This window comes from Balaenoptera musculus, chromosome 16 (genome assembly GCF_009873245.2).
Source record: "Balaenoptera musculus isolate JJ_BM4_2016_0621 chromosome 16, mBalMus1.pri.v3, whole genome shotgun sequence".
Taxonomy (NCBI): Eukaryota; Metazoa; Chordata; class Mammalia; order Artiodactyla; family Balaenopteridae; genus Balaenoptera; species Balaenoptera musculus.
Window position 1 is genome coordinate 47,025,138 of NC_045800.1, and position 12,808 is coordinate 47,037,945.

Below are 12,808 nucleotides of genomic sequence, written 5' to 3' on the forward strand. Positions count from 1 at the left end.
GACAATTTCCAGAGATTTTAAATAATTGATACTTTTAATTTCCTCCAGTTAAATAGTTGGTTTGTAGGGAGAGTGTCCCCCGAGCTCCTTGCACTGCCAATCTAGAAGTCTTGCTCCTAATTTTTTGTGCCATGACCATGAAGAAATGGGATGCATTGATGAGAACTTTGACCATCAAGTGCACAAGATGTAGGCTGGAGCCCTAGATCTGCTTTTCACCAGCTATGTGGCCAGAGCTCATGTAACCCTTCTGAGCCTCCACTTCTCCGTTTGTAAAAAGGAAATAATAAAAGTACCTACCTCCAAGAATTGACTGAGAGTTAAATATTATGATATAAGTGAAGTAAAGCACCTGGTTGCTGGCAGGGACTCAGTAAACATCAGCTCCCTGGCCCTCCTGGTCCTTGAATGCTCCATTTTTGGAATGCAGGTGCCTACAGCCATTCTGGAATCTTTTGCCAGCTCCTTTCTGCAGGTTGCATGTTATTGTCTCGAAGTCCCACCTACCCTTTCAGCTCAGCCTGGAGCCAAAACCTTGCCAATGGTATATATGTCCTGGGAACAAACTTGAGGCTCTTTTCCTGGTGTTCTACCCCATTCCACACCTCTCTCAAAGGAAACATACTATTTGATATATCCAAATGGGAGAACCTCTTGCACCATCCCCTGCCTGCACAAAATTTCAAGCTTTCTCTGCAAACTGGTCAGTCATCCAGCCTGCATCTTCCCCTCAAAACCCTGGGATCAGCTGGAGATTAGAGTTGCTGTCCTGTGGATGGAAAGCCAGCTATTTGGCCACCTGGAGAGAGCAGGAAAAACTACTGCTCTTGGGAGACAAAGAGGGACTGTCCCCATTGGCTGGGTAGGGGCTGCCCCCATGAGATCTGCCTGGCTGGTTATTTCATCATTGTCTGGAGAAGAAGGAAAAACTGCTAAGTCAAGACCTTTGCACAGGAGAGAAGTGGAATTCAGAGAAGCCAAGTTTCATTTCAGTGGAACATTATGCTGTGAGTTTCACATTATGATAAGGGTGAAGACACTTTATAAAAAGAAGCTTCCAGGAGGCCAGGAGAATGGTCCCACTGGGCTCTGCTGAGATTTGGGGCCTTGGGTCATTCCTCATATGTAATGTGAGAGAATGAGATCATCTCTAAGGGTCCTGCCAGCTCCAAGCCTCAAGGATGCCGAGCTGGGCACATTAACAGGGAGTATGTGCCCAGACTTCAGAGCAGGTCCAAGGAAAATCCAATATTGAGTCTAAAGATAGGCTGTGTGGTTTTCGTTGTTGTTGTTGTTTTTTAACAACATGATCATCGGGGAAATTTGTACAACTTCTTAAGACAGAGATCTGGGGCAGCTGGGAGCATTAGAACTGCGGGAGTGCACTGATGTATACTGGGGCAGGTGCAAGAGGCCATCCAATGAAATGTTTACCACCTAATGGATATTGAAAGCCTTTGTGAGTCTCAAATCAAATTCCTCTTTGAAGAGAAGATGACAAGTAAATAGGCAATGCCTGTGATGATTCATTTGTCCCTAAACAGCTGCTTCTGTCTGAGGCTGCGCATGGCACAGAGTGGGGGTGAGGGGGCCAGAAGCCCACTATCGCTTCAGTATCCAGTTTCCAGGAAACTCGGTGAGATGTTTGCAGCTCCCAATCGTGGGTTCCTCTTTCCAAAGTGGAACACATCTCTCTTTTCGATCAGCAGCACCAATATAAACTTAGAGAATAGGTTGCTAGGGACAAGAGTCCATTTAACTCAACAAATATTCATTAAGCTCTTCCTGGTGGGCCAGGCACTATGCAAGGTGCTGGGCTAAAGGGGTGAGTCGAGCTTACTGCCTGACCCCATAGATGGAAGTGTGGCTGACATGAGGCAGATATAAGCATTATGATGAAATTGCAGACAATGTGCCACGAGAGATGAATTCAGAGGGAGACCTAGGAAAGTAGATTTGTGTTGAGCTTCAAAAGAAGGACTAGAATATTACCAGGTATGTAATTGTCTATCCTGGGACAAGGGAAGCATGGCAAAGTCCATCAGAATCTGAAGCCCGTCGATATGTTCTCCATACATAACAAAGAAGATTTTTGTGCAGTACAAAAAGCGTAAGGCAGAGAGCGCTATCAACAACAAAGACAATAACAACGGACAGAAGCGAGACCTGAGTGTGTGCGGGGCATTCAGTGCTTTGCAGGTGCATCTCCTCTAATCCTCACAGCCTATGAAGCAGGGTCTTTTACAATTACATGTCGCAAATGGGAAATCATAGCACAGAGAATTTAGTAACTTGCACACTGGCTCACAGCTAAAAAGCCATAGAGCCAGTATTCATTCCAGACTCTGGAGCCGAAATTCTTTATTTTTTAATTTTTTTTAATTTTTATTTTTGGCTGTGTTGGGTCTTCATTGCTGCACGCAGGCTTTCTCTACTTGTGGCGAGCAGGGGGTACTCTTCAATGCAGTGCACGGGCTTCTCATTGTGGTGGCTTCTCTTGTTGAGGAGCACGGGCTCTAGGCACGCGGGCTTCAGTAGTTGTGGCTCATGGGCTCTAGAGCAGAGGCTCAGTAGTTGTGACGCACGGGCTTAGCTGCTCCGTGGCATGTGGGATCTTCCCGGACCAGGGAACGGACCTGTGTCCCCTGCATTGGCAGGGGGTTTCTTAACCACTGAGCCACCAGGGAAGTTCCCAGAACCAAAATTCTTAATGCCATCAGGAGAACAAAGTCTTAGATTGGCCACAGACCTCATCAGCCCATAGCCTTGACCACGCCCCTTCCCCTGGGCCTCTCTCCCTTGTGTTTTGAAAGAGAAGGGTGTTGACCAAATGACCCTAAGGTGCTTGACATCTAAGTCATCTGAGACTGATTTTTCTCAGGGATGGATGGAGAGGAGGAAAGGAACAGGGAGGGAGAAAGAAAGTTTAGGGAGCTAGCTTAGGTGGGACAAGGCAGAAAACCAGCTCCGCACTGAGGCTGTGACTGTGTTTACCCCCTTTTCCACCCTGTGTTTGCATGCCCAGGAGCAGTTTCTATTCTGAGCATTAAACCCTCCCACCCCAACACAGAGGGAGCCTGAGCAGTGCCTGACTCCTGCCCCCGGCTCGGTCAGTGCCGTGCGGCTCACCCTGCCAGAGGCCTGGCGCCTTTGGGGTTTTCCCTGGTGGCTGATGGGCCTGAGCCAAGCCCGGGAGCTGCGCCAAGCCCCGCCACGTGGCCCGCCTCCACGCCCAGGACAAAACCCCCCGGCTGCAGCGGGGTCTCCCCTGCCATGCAGGTGAGAAGTGGCGAAGTAAACATCTCTTTGACACCTCGGGAGACAGCATCAACGCCCAGGCTACCCTCTGGTTTCCCTCCAGAGGCCCGGGGCTCCTGCGGCTCCTGCGTGCTGTGCGCCAGTCCCTGGGGCTTAGAAAAAAGGGCAGCAGAGAGAGACCAGCCAGCACAACCCCCCAAAGTCCTCTTGCTCCCCTGAGCCCAGAGCCCCCTGGCTAAGGCCCCCCCCCCCAGCTGGTGGGAGGTCTTTCTGGCCTCAGGACCCCACGGCCGCTCTTCATTTCTCCACGGACCTTTTCAGTTCCCGTTTCTCTGGCTTGGGCAGCTCCTGTGCTCACAGCCAGGCCACTTTTCTCGAGCCAGGGTGCTCTCCCAGTTACTCAGAGCCTCCATCCCACCTACTTGGTGCTCAACAGCAGCCAGTGCTCTCCTGAACTTCTCTCCATCTGTTGTCCTCCCCCTCCCCCTTCAGACCTGGCTCACTCATCACATGGCAGTGACTTTGCCCACTGGAATGGGCTGACCTTGTCTGCTGGGGCTTTGCAGTCAGGGCAGGCATTGCCGGACTTCTTCCCAGGGGCGCTGTTGATCCCTTGCTTGCTGGATTTTCACAGCTGATCTATCTTCCTCCCCTCCGCCAGCCATGTGCTTCACCCTGCCAGTCACAAGGGTCCATCCTCTGCAGCGCACCCCTACCCCACTGCCGGACAGCAAGAAGTGAGAGGGGGATGGCCCAGTACCTTCTGGAAAAGGTTTCCTTGCTATTAAAATGACCCTGACTGGATGACACCCTTCCTCTCCTTCAATTGAAGGTCATGACTGCTGAGAAATATAGGAACCATTTGCAAACATGAGGGGGAACTTAACCAATATGCTGAGGATGAGTGCAGAGATGGAAAGAACTTGGGTCCTTGAAAATGTCTTCGAGACACTGACTTAACCAACCACGGAACTACCCATTTCTGGGGCTTTTTACTGTGTGAGATAATAAAATCCCCTTTGTTTGGGTTTTTTATTCCTCACAGATGAAAGCATCCCATGTTAGAGTGTAACTTACCCACACCCTTTGCCAGGTTTTGCATAAAGAAAATGTCCTATATCAACCCCAACTCTTTCTTTACCCGTGGACCAAATCAAGCCCTCTGCCTGCTTTGGTAAATAAAGTTTTACTGGAACACAGCCATGCCATTCATTTACAGATTTGTCTATGGTTGCTTCTGCTTGAGTAGTACCAAGAGAGACAGCATGGACTACAAATAAGAAAATATTTACTATCTGGTCAAGTCCTAATTTACACTCAGTAGGCCAACAGAGAAGCAAAAGTTCCTCAAAAATTGTCACAGATTATATATAGGTACATGAAAACATGAAATCCCTAGGAAAGGAGGCACTGTCACATACTGAAGTGTCTCAAATGCCAAGCATCAGGCCACAACCTGCCACAGAGTCTGTCCCAAGAAGGACATGAGGGGATACAAGCTGTTGGTCAAACTCACGGGTTGTGATGGTTAATTTTCTGCATCCACTTGGCTAAGCCATGGTGCCCAACTGTCTGGTCAAACACAAGCCTAGATGTTGCTGTGAAGGTATTGTTTTTACATGGGATTAACATTTAAATCAGGAGACTTTGAGTTAAGCAGATTTCCCTTCATAATGTGGGTGGGTCTCATCCAATCTTAAGGCCTTAAGGGAGACTTAAGAGCAAAGACTGAGGTTTCCTGAGGAAGAAACAATTCTGCTTCAAGACTGCAACATAGAAACCCTGATGGAGTTTCCAGCCTGCTGGTCTGCAGCTTTCAGACTCAAGCCTGCTACATCAACTCTCACCTGAATCTCCAGCCAGCTGGCCTTTCCAAAAGATTTTGGACCTGTCAGGCCCCACATTCACATGAGCCAATTCCTTTAAATCAATCAATCAATCAATCAATCAATCAATAAATCTCTCATCTCTACCTATCGCGATAAGGTATATAATAAATATAATATAATGTAATATAATATAATATAATAATATAACATAATATATATTTCCTATTGGTCTGTTTCTCTTAAGAACCCTATTACACTGGTCAGTCTAATTCTGTCCCAGCTGTAAGGCTAACATCTTAATTATTACAATGAGAGAGAGTTTTCAAAGTGAAGAGCCAGAAATGATTCCCAATGGACACAAAATTTAAGAATTTTAGTAATTATATGGCGCCATCCTTTCTTAAACACCCAGGACCTTAGTTTATAGTTACACATTTGGGGAAGGAAACTTGGGAATGGACAGCCTCTGTCACACCAGGGGCTAAACAGAGGTGGCTTTGATGGTCGGTTCAGAGGTAAGGTCAACTCAGCTGAAACATCTTTTTAAACCCAGGGTTTACAGGTCAAGTCTGGCCAGCTTGCCCCTTCCCCACTGGGGATGTTTTACATTCCTCGGGAAGCTGCATGCTTAGAAGAAGAGGTAGAGGAGGCCGCTCTTCCCTCCAGGACACAGTAGCAGTCACATTCTCTAGCTGGTGAGTCTCCCCAAAGTGCCTGAGGAAGATCATTTTGAAATTCACAGCCCAGGAGCTGGACAAACGGCCCTTGTTTGTCAAATGCTCTGTGCTCTCTCAAGATTCCTTTCTTTTCCATCTAGAAGGTCTCCACTTCCTTTGGCTGCTTAATATCCTGGCTTGAGGGAAGGTCTTAACACTTCTTAGTTCTCAGCCTTGAGTATCAGTCAGTATCTTGCTATTCATAGAAATTCTGGCTCCTAAGCAACACCAGACTCTGTGTGGAGGGAAAGCCTTACTGAAGACATTCTCCTTTGAGAAGCCTTGTCCTGTAAATCCTCCTGCCCTTGTACTGTTTCATGACCAGCCACTGTGTCCAGTAAATAGTCTTGCTCTTTGCTAAATGAATCAAAATATTAAAAAAAATAAAGTCATTTTCTACTATTAAAATCATAGTCACAATGAAAATGCAGTTTGCTCAGGAAATTTTGCATTGCCAGTTATTTTCATCTTATTATTAAGACGTTATTAACTCATGGCCATTACAACATCCATTCATAATAATCGACTTTCTAGCAATCCCACGTTGTCAGCATCCTCCAGGGGCATAACCACATAGAAGGTGGAAGAACGTATGAAATGCAGGTGAGTGGGGAGGTGACACAGGTCTGGGGAAGGCGCAGGAAGGCAGGGAAAATCCAAGGAAGTGGAGAGATGTCCTTTCCCTAGCCTTCTGATTTGTACTGTTGGATGAACCAAAAAAAAGTACGTATATCCAGTGTCAGGAAGATAGGGAGGTGGGTGTGTAGAGAAAGAGCTTTGACTTATCAACAAACCAGATCTGTTTATGTTCTCTGTCTGTAGATGTTCATGCCATCCTTGTCCTCACATATTTTTTTCGAGCAGATCTGGGGCCAATTTACATCCTCTTCTCTGGACCAAGTGGAGAAGGGACTTGAGATAAGCTGTTATTTTTCCCCAGAAGGAAGTTTCAATGGCAGTCTTTAGCTATATCACCTTTTAAAGCAAACTCTCTTCCTCCTAGGAAAGCCAGTGCCTAAGCACTTATTAGTTCTGCAGAATGGGATACAAAAGGTTTTCCAAAGCATAACTTAAAGGACAAACAATATGTTAAGGGTGTGTGTGTGTGTGTGTGTGTGTGTGTGTGTGTGTGCGCGCGCACACAGGCGCACATGCATGCCCGTTTAAGGAGAAGGCACTTATATGGCATATATCATTGAAATTTATGTCCATTTGGAGAATAAATTCTCATTCCCAGCCTACCTCTGGAATGGGTTGCAGAATTCCATATATTAACCTGAAGTTATTATATTTATGCTAACAAATGGAGTTAATGAAAACCATTTCACATAGGAAAGAAAGGTAGATGGTATGCAAATAATTTGAGAAATCATCTGAAAACTGATGGCAAATCCTGCTGCATGTTAAGATCATGCAATGGGATGACCTCACTACTCAAGGATTCCACCAAAACAAATGGTGCAAGAAGCATTCTGTAAGTGGCCTCTTCCTCCTGATGGGTTTAATAAAACAGAGCCCATTAAAGATAAAGAAAAGCTGCTTGGTTTAAATTGGATCTTACAGATCTCAATCAAATACAATCATCCAATTGTTTTCTAAAGAATATACACTCAGAATCTGCAGACTTTTTGAAAAATTGCTTTAAAAACTCACTTGTTCAGAATCTTATGTTGGAGAGAGTAAAGGGGAAAAATCATACAAAGTCATCCATAAAAGACCTTAGGCAATTAACCAGTAATTTTAATTCAAACTCCCCTTTACTGTTTTAAGGGAATGGCCTTGAAAATAATCTTCATTATTAATATTATTTATGTTAAGATACATAAGCCTATTTTTCCTTCAAGACACAGAGAAATCTAAATTGCCTCTCAACAGCATGTGATTATACCGAGTCATTTTCACGACTTGCCTCTCAAAGCACCAGAGGGAAGAAGGCAATTTCTCAGTCTACTTGGAACGGTGCCTTAGTGCCAAGAAGCTTCAAGCCAAAGCTGAGCAGAGCCCCCTGCCCCAGGGGCAGCCTTACCTGATGCAAGAAGTCACATGTGTTTGATCAGACGCAGGCTCCTTTCCGTTTCCACAGTTACAAATCAAATATAAGTTTATCCTCTGTGGCTCTTTCTTTTTTTTTTAAATTTATTTACTTATTTTATTTATTTATTTATTTATTTATTTTTGGCTGCGTTGGGTCTTCGTTGCTGCACGCGGGCTTTCTCTAGTTGCAGTGAGCGGGGGCTACTCTTCATTGCCGTGCACGGGCTCCTCACTACCGTGGCTTCTCGTTGCAGAGCACAGGCTCTAGGTCCACGGGCCTCAGTAGTTGTGGCACACGGGCTCAGTAGTTGTGGCTCGAGGGATCTAGAGCGCAGGCTCAGTAGTTGTGGCACACAGGCTTAGTTGCTCTGTGGCATGTGGGATCTTCCCGGACCAGGGCTCGAACCCGTGTGCCCTGCATTGGCGGGCGGATTCTTAACCACTGCGCCACCAGGGAAGCCCTGGGGCTCTTTCTTAGCTAAACATGTTGGATCATGAGTGCTCCCATTTGGCTTTTTATGGATCTTACAAGTCAGTCTGGACTGTTCACAAAATAATAACTTTTCTAAAGACTTTCTGATGCAGGAATGCTATAAAAAATGAGACTGCCCAAGATAACAGGATAATGCTCTATTCCCTTAGTGGACTCCCAAAGGCCCCCTTTATTGGGGTGATGCCCTGGGGGAAGTAGTCTTGCAGAAAATTCTGTGGCCCCAGCTTCCCTGAGGCCCGATCTTCCCATAGAGGTAGATATTGTTCTACTCTCATTCTCTGGTGGCACGAACATGACCACCAGGGCCACCAGGGGGCAAACCCAGATTCTATGTCCCCTTGGATGGGGTAATGAGCCTCCCTAAGACTGTTTTCTTACCTGAATCTTGCAGAAAGAAAAAAAAAATCAGTCCTACGCCAAATGTTGATTAAACACCTTGACATTCCAGGCAGAGTCAATATCTAAGGAAACAGATATAATCTCCTTCCGTCAAGGAGCTCATGATAAAAGAAATGAAATACAGTGTGCCAGAAAATAGTCTGCATGGGCCAGGGATGGGCATTTTAGATAGTGGGCCAGGGAAGACCTCAAAGAAAAGCAATTTGTGTGTAAAACCTGAAGGAGATGAAGGAGTGAGTCCATGCAGATGTTTGAGGGGCAAGCTTTCCAGGCTGGGGCAATAGCATGTGCAAAGGCCGTGAGGTGGGAGTGGGCCTGGTATGTGGGAAGAAGAGTGTGGTCAGAACAAAGAGAGGGAGGGGAAGTGGGAGGAGATGAGGTCAGAGAGGCAATAAAAGGGGCAAGATCATCTAGGGGCAAGATCATCTAGGGAAAGTAAAAGTTAGCAAACTATAGCCCATGGGACACATGTGGCCTATCCTGTTTTGTTAATAGTTTTATTGCAACCTCAGCCATGCCTTTTGATTTGCTTGTTATCTGTGGACGCTTTCGAGCCACAACAGCAGAGCTAAGTAGGTGCAGCACAGAGCACTTAACCCACAAAGCCTAAAATATTTACTATCTGGCCCTTTACAGAAAAGACTTAACCAACCTCTGGCTTAAACCAATAGTGGTTTATTTTTCTCCATGGCAGGAAATCTAGAGTAGGCAGTGAAGGCATTATGCAGCAACTCCATGATGTTAATAAAGACTCAGACTTCTTTTATCTTTGTGCTCCCCTAGCTTTAGTATGTGGACATGTTGTATCATAACCTCAAAATGGCTGCCAATGCTCCAGACATTACACATTATCCACATTTGAGACAGAAAGGCAGGGAAAGGGGGTATCTATCTGATCCTTCTATCAGGAAAGCAAAAGTTGTCTTCACTCTCCCCCCAGCACACTTTTCCCTATCTCTTGGCCCAGAATTGGGTCATGTGACCACTTATAGCTTCAAAGGAAGCTGAGAAAGCCATGAAAAAGATTGTCAAGACTGACTTAGACACTAGCTTTCAACCTTTTTTGACTGTGGCCCACAGTGAGAAACACATTTTATATCACAGTCTAATACACATAAATGAAACATAGTGCAAACAAAAGTTTCATAAGACACAACTTACGTTTACTATGTGTGCTATACACTGATATTTTCTATTTTTTTTAAATACCAGTCAAATCACCTACTAACTTAATTTCATGATACACTGTTGGATTGTAAGTACAGTATGAAAAATACAAGTTGTCTTGATCCTTCACCAGGGAGTGGCACATTGCTGCTCCAAACAAGTTGCTCACTCTTGCTCTCTCCCTCTCTGTCTCTCTCTCTTTCTCCCTCTCAACTTTTTTTTTTTTTAAGTATTGTTGATTCACAATGTTGTGTTAGTTTCTGGTGTACAGCAAAGTGATTCAGTTATATATATATATATTATTTTTCATATTCTTTTCCATTATAGTTTATCACAGGATATTGAATATAGTGCCCTGTGCTATACAATAGGACCTTGTTGTTTATCCATTCTATATATAATAGTTTGCATCTGCTAATCCCAAACTCCCAATCCATCCCTCCCCTGTGCCCCCCTTCCCCTTGGCAGCCACAAGTCTGTTCTCTATGTCTGTGAGTCTGTTTCTGTTTCGTAGATAAGTTCATTTATGTCATATTTTAGATTCCACATGTCAGTGATATCATATGGTATTTGTCTTTCTCTTTCTGACTTACATCACTTAGTATGATAATCTCTAGGTCCATCCATGTAGCTACAAATGGCATTATTTCATTCTTCTTTAATGGCTGAGTAATATTCCATTGTATATATTTACCACATCTTCTTTATCCATTCGTCTGCTGATGGACATTTGGGTTGTTTCCATGTCTTGGCTATTGTAAATAGTGTTGCCATGAACATTGGGTTCATGTATCTTTTTGAATTCTAGTTTTCTCCAAATTACTGGATCACATGGCAACTCTATTTTAAGTTTTTTGAGGAACCTCCATACTGTTCTCCATAGTGGCTGCAGCAACTTTCCTTTCTTTTCCTTTCCTTTCCTTCCTTTCTCTCTTTCTTTTTGCCAAAGAAGGGAATGGGTACTGGGTTGGCAACTAACCGTATACACAACACCCACCATAAGTGAGCTGCAGGTCAAATACAGTTCCATTGAATACTGAAGGAAAAGGTGATTCTCCTTCTGAAGGTACTTGACGATGGACACTCGTGGTCCATGTGAAATGCGGGTAGTAACACCCAGCTCCCCAGGAATGTTGAGGGATTGTGTGGGATCCCTGCTGTAAAGCACCTAGCGGAGTGCCTGACACACAGTGGGAGTGCAGGACACATCAGGTTGCTCCCTCAAAGCCAATCATCACTCCAGGCTAGTCCTGGCCCTGACGATAACATCAGCTTGACCCACACTCTCAAGTGCTGGAGGGCGCCAGGGAAATTGTATCTTACCTGGGTGCTATGTTTACTTATCCTATTGGGCATGAATGAATGCTCAGAGGTTGAGGGCTATGTTGAATTTTACTTACTGTTAAAAAAAAAAAGAAAACAACTTTTTGAAGCACCCAATTTCTGTCCTCAGCTTTGAGGATCAGACCTTTGGGCTATGCAGGAGTGGAGGTCCCCAACCACTGGGATGCCCTGAGCTGGCAGAGGATGGGCAACTCTTCACAAATTCATGTAAAGGCAGAGCTGAAAGATCCCTACCTGGCCTGGTCATCTTTAGCTCCCTCATTTTTACAGGTAGGGAAACTGAGGCCAGAGCGATTGCAACATGGCAAGGTCATGCAGGAAGTAGATGGTAGAGACCAATCCCTTTACCCCAAATCCAGCAGCCCTAACAACAACGATTAGCCCAGCCTCTCTCAAGTGGGGTCCAGGGACTCAAAGACTCAAATCCCAGGCTGATTTTTGCCTATGTGGGCACCTGCATTTTTCTAAAAGGTCCGTATCTGATTCTAAAATGGCCATGTGACTCTAAAATGATTAGGAACCACAGATTGAACGAAAGTAAAATGATTCATGTTGGGGGAGGGAAGGGGAAGTCCCGAGGTCAGTACTGGGATGGTGATATAAAACAGAAATTGCAATTGTTTCCATCAACCCCTTCCCCTTCCCTGCCACCCCACACCCCAGAATCACTGAACTGTTCTGAGTTCCCCAAAAGGCCTGTGCTCTTCTGTCCCCTCTGCCTCTGCACAGGCAAATCCTCCTCCAGCAGGCGGTAACCGGCAGAGAAGTTTATCTCCTCTTAATCATCAGAGGATCTGATTTCTTTTTTTTTTTTTTTACAATTGAGATTTTATTTATTTATTTATGACTGCACTGGGTCTTCCTTGCTGTGCGCGGCCTTTCTCTAGTTGCGGCGAGCGGGGGCTACTCTTCGTTGTGGTGCGCGGGCTTCTCATTGCAGTGGCTTCTCTTGTTGCCGCGCACGGGTTCTAGGGTGCGTGGGCTTCATAGCTGTGGCACGCGGGCTCAGTAGTTGTGGCGCACGGGCTCAGTTGCTCCGCCGCATGTGGGATCTTCCCCAACCAGGGATCGGACCCGTGTCCCCCGCATTGGCAGGCAGATACTTAACCACTGCGCCACCAGGGAAGTCCAGGGTCTGGCTTCTTAAATGGAGTGGAGCTCTGAGAGGCCTCAGCAAGCAAACAGCCGGACTGCACACAGGTGGCCCCTGAGCAAAAACTAACATCGCTCAGGTTCTACTGATAACCTCCTCTTTCGTGACAGGCACACTAGCAATTGCGGGGCCCGCACAGCGACCTTTGTTGGAAACCCAAGGGTGTCCTTTCCCCCAAGGTCCCTGGCCTTGGTCTGCATACCGGACCCTCCCGACCGAGTCGGGGCTGCTTCCTCCGCGAGTCTCCAGGCGCCCTCTGTGTAGTCCGGGGACACCTCGCAAGGCAGACGCCCCAACCCTTCCCCGAGGCCCCTCAGGCACCGCCTGGAGCGGACCTTCCCCGCGGTGCCCGCGGCTGGGCGGGCCGCACAAGGTGACGTGACGCCATTGGCCGGCGCGGGGCGAGGGGCGGGGA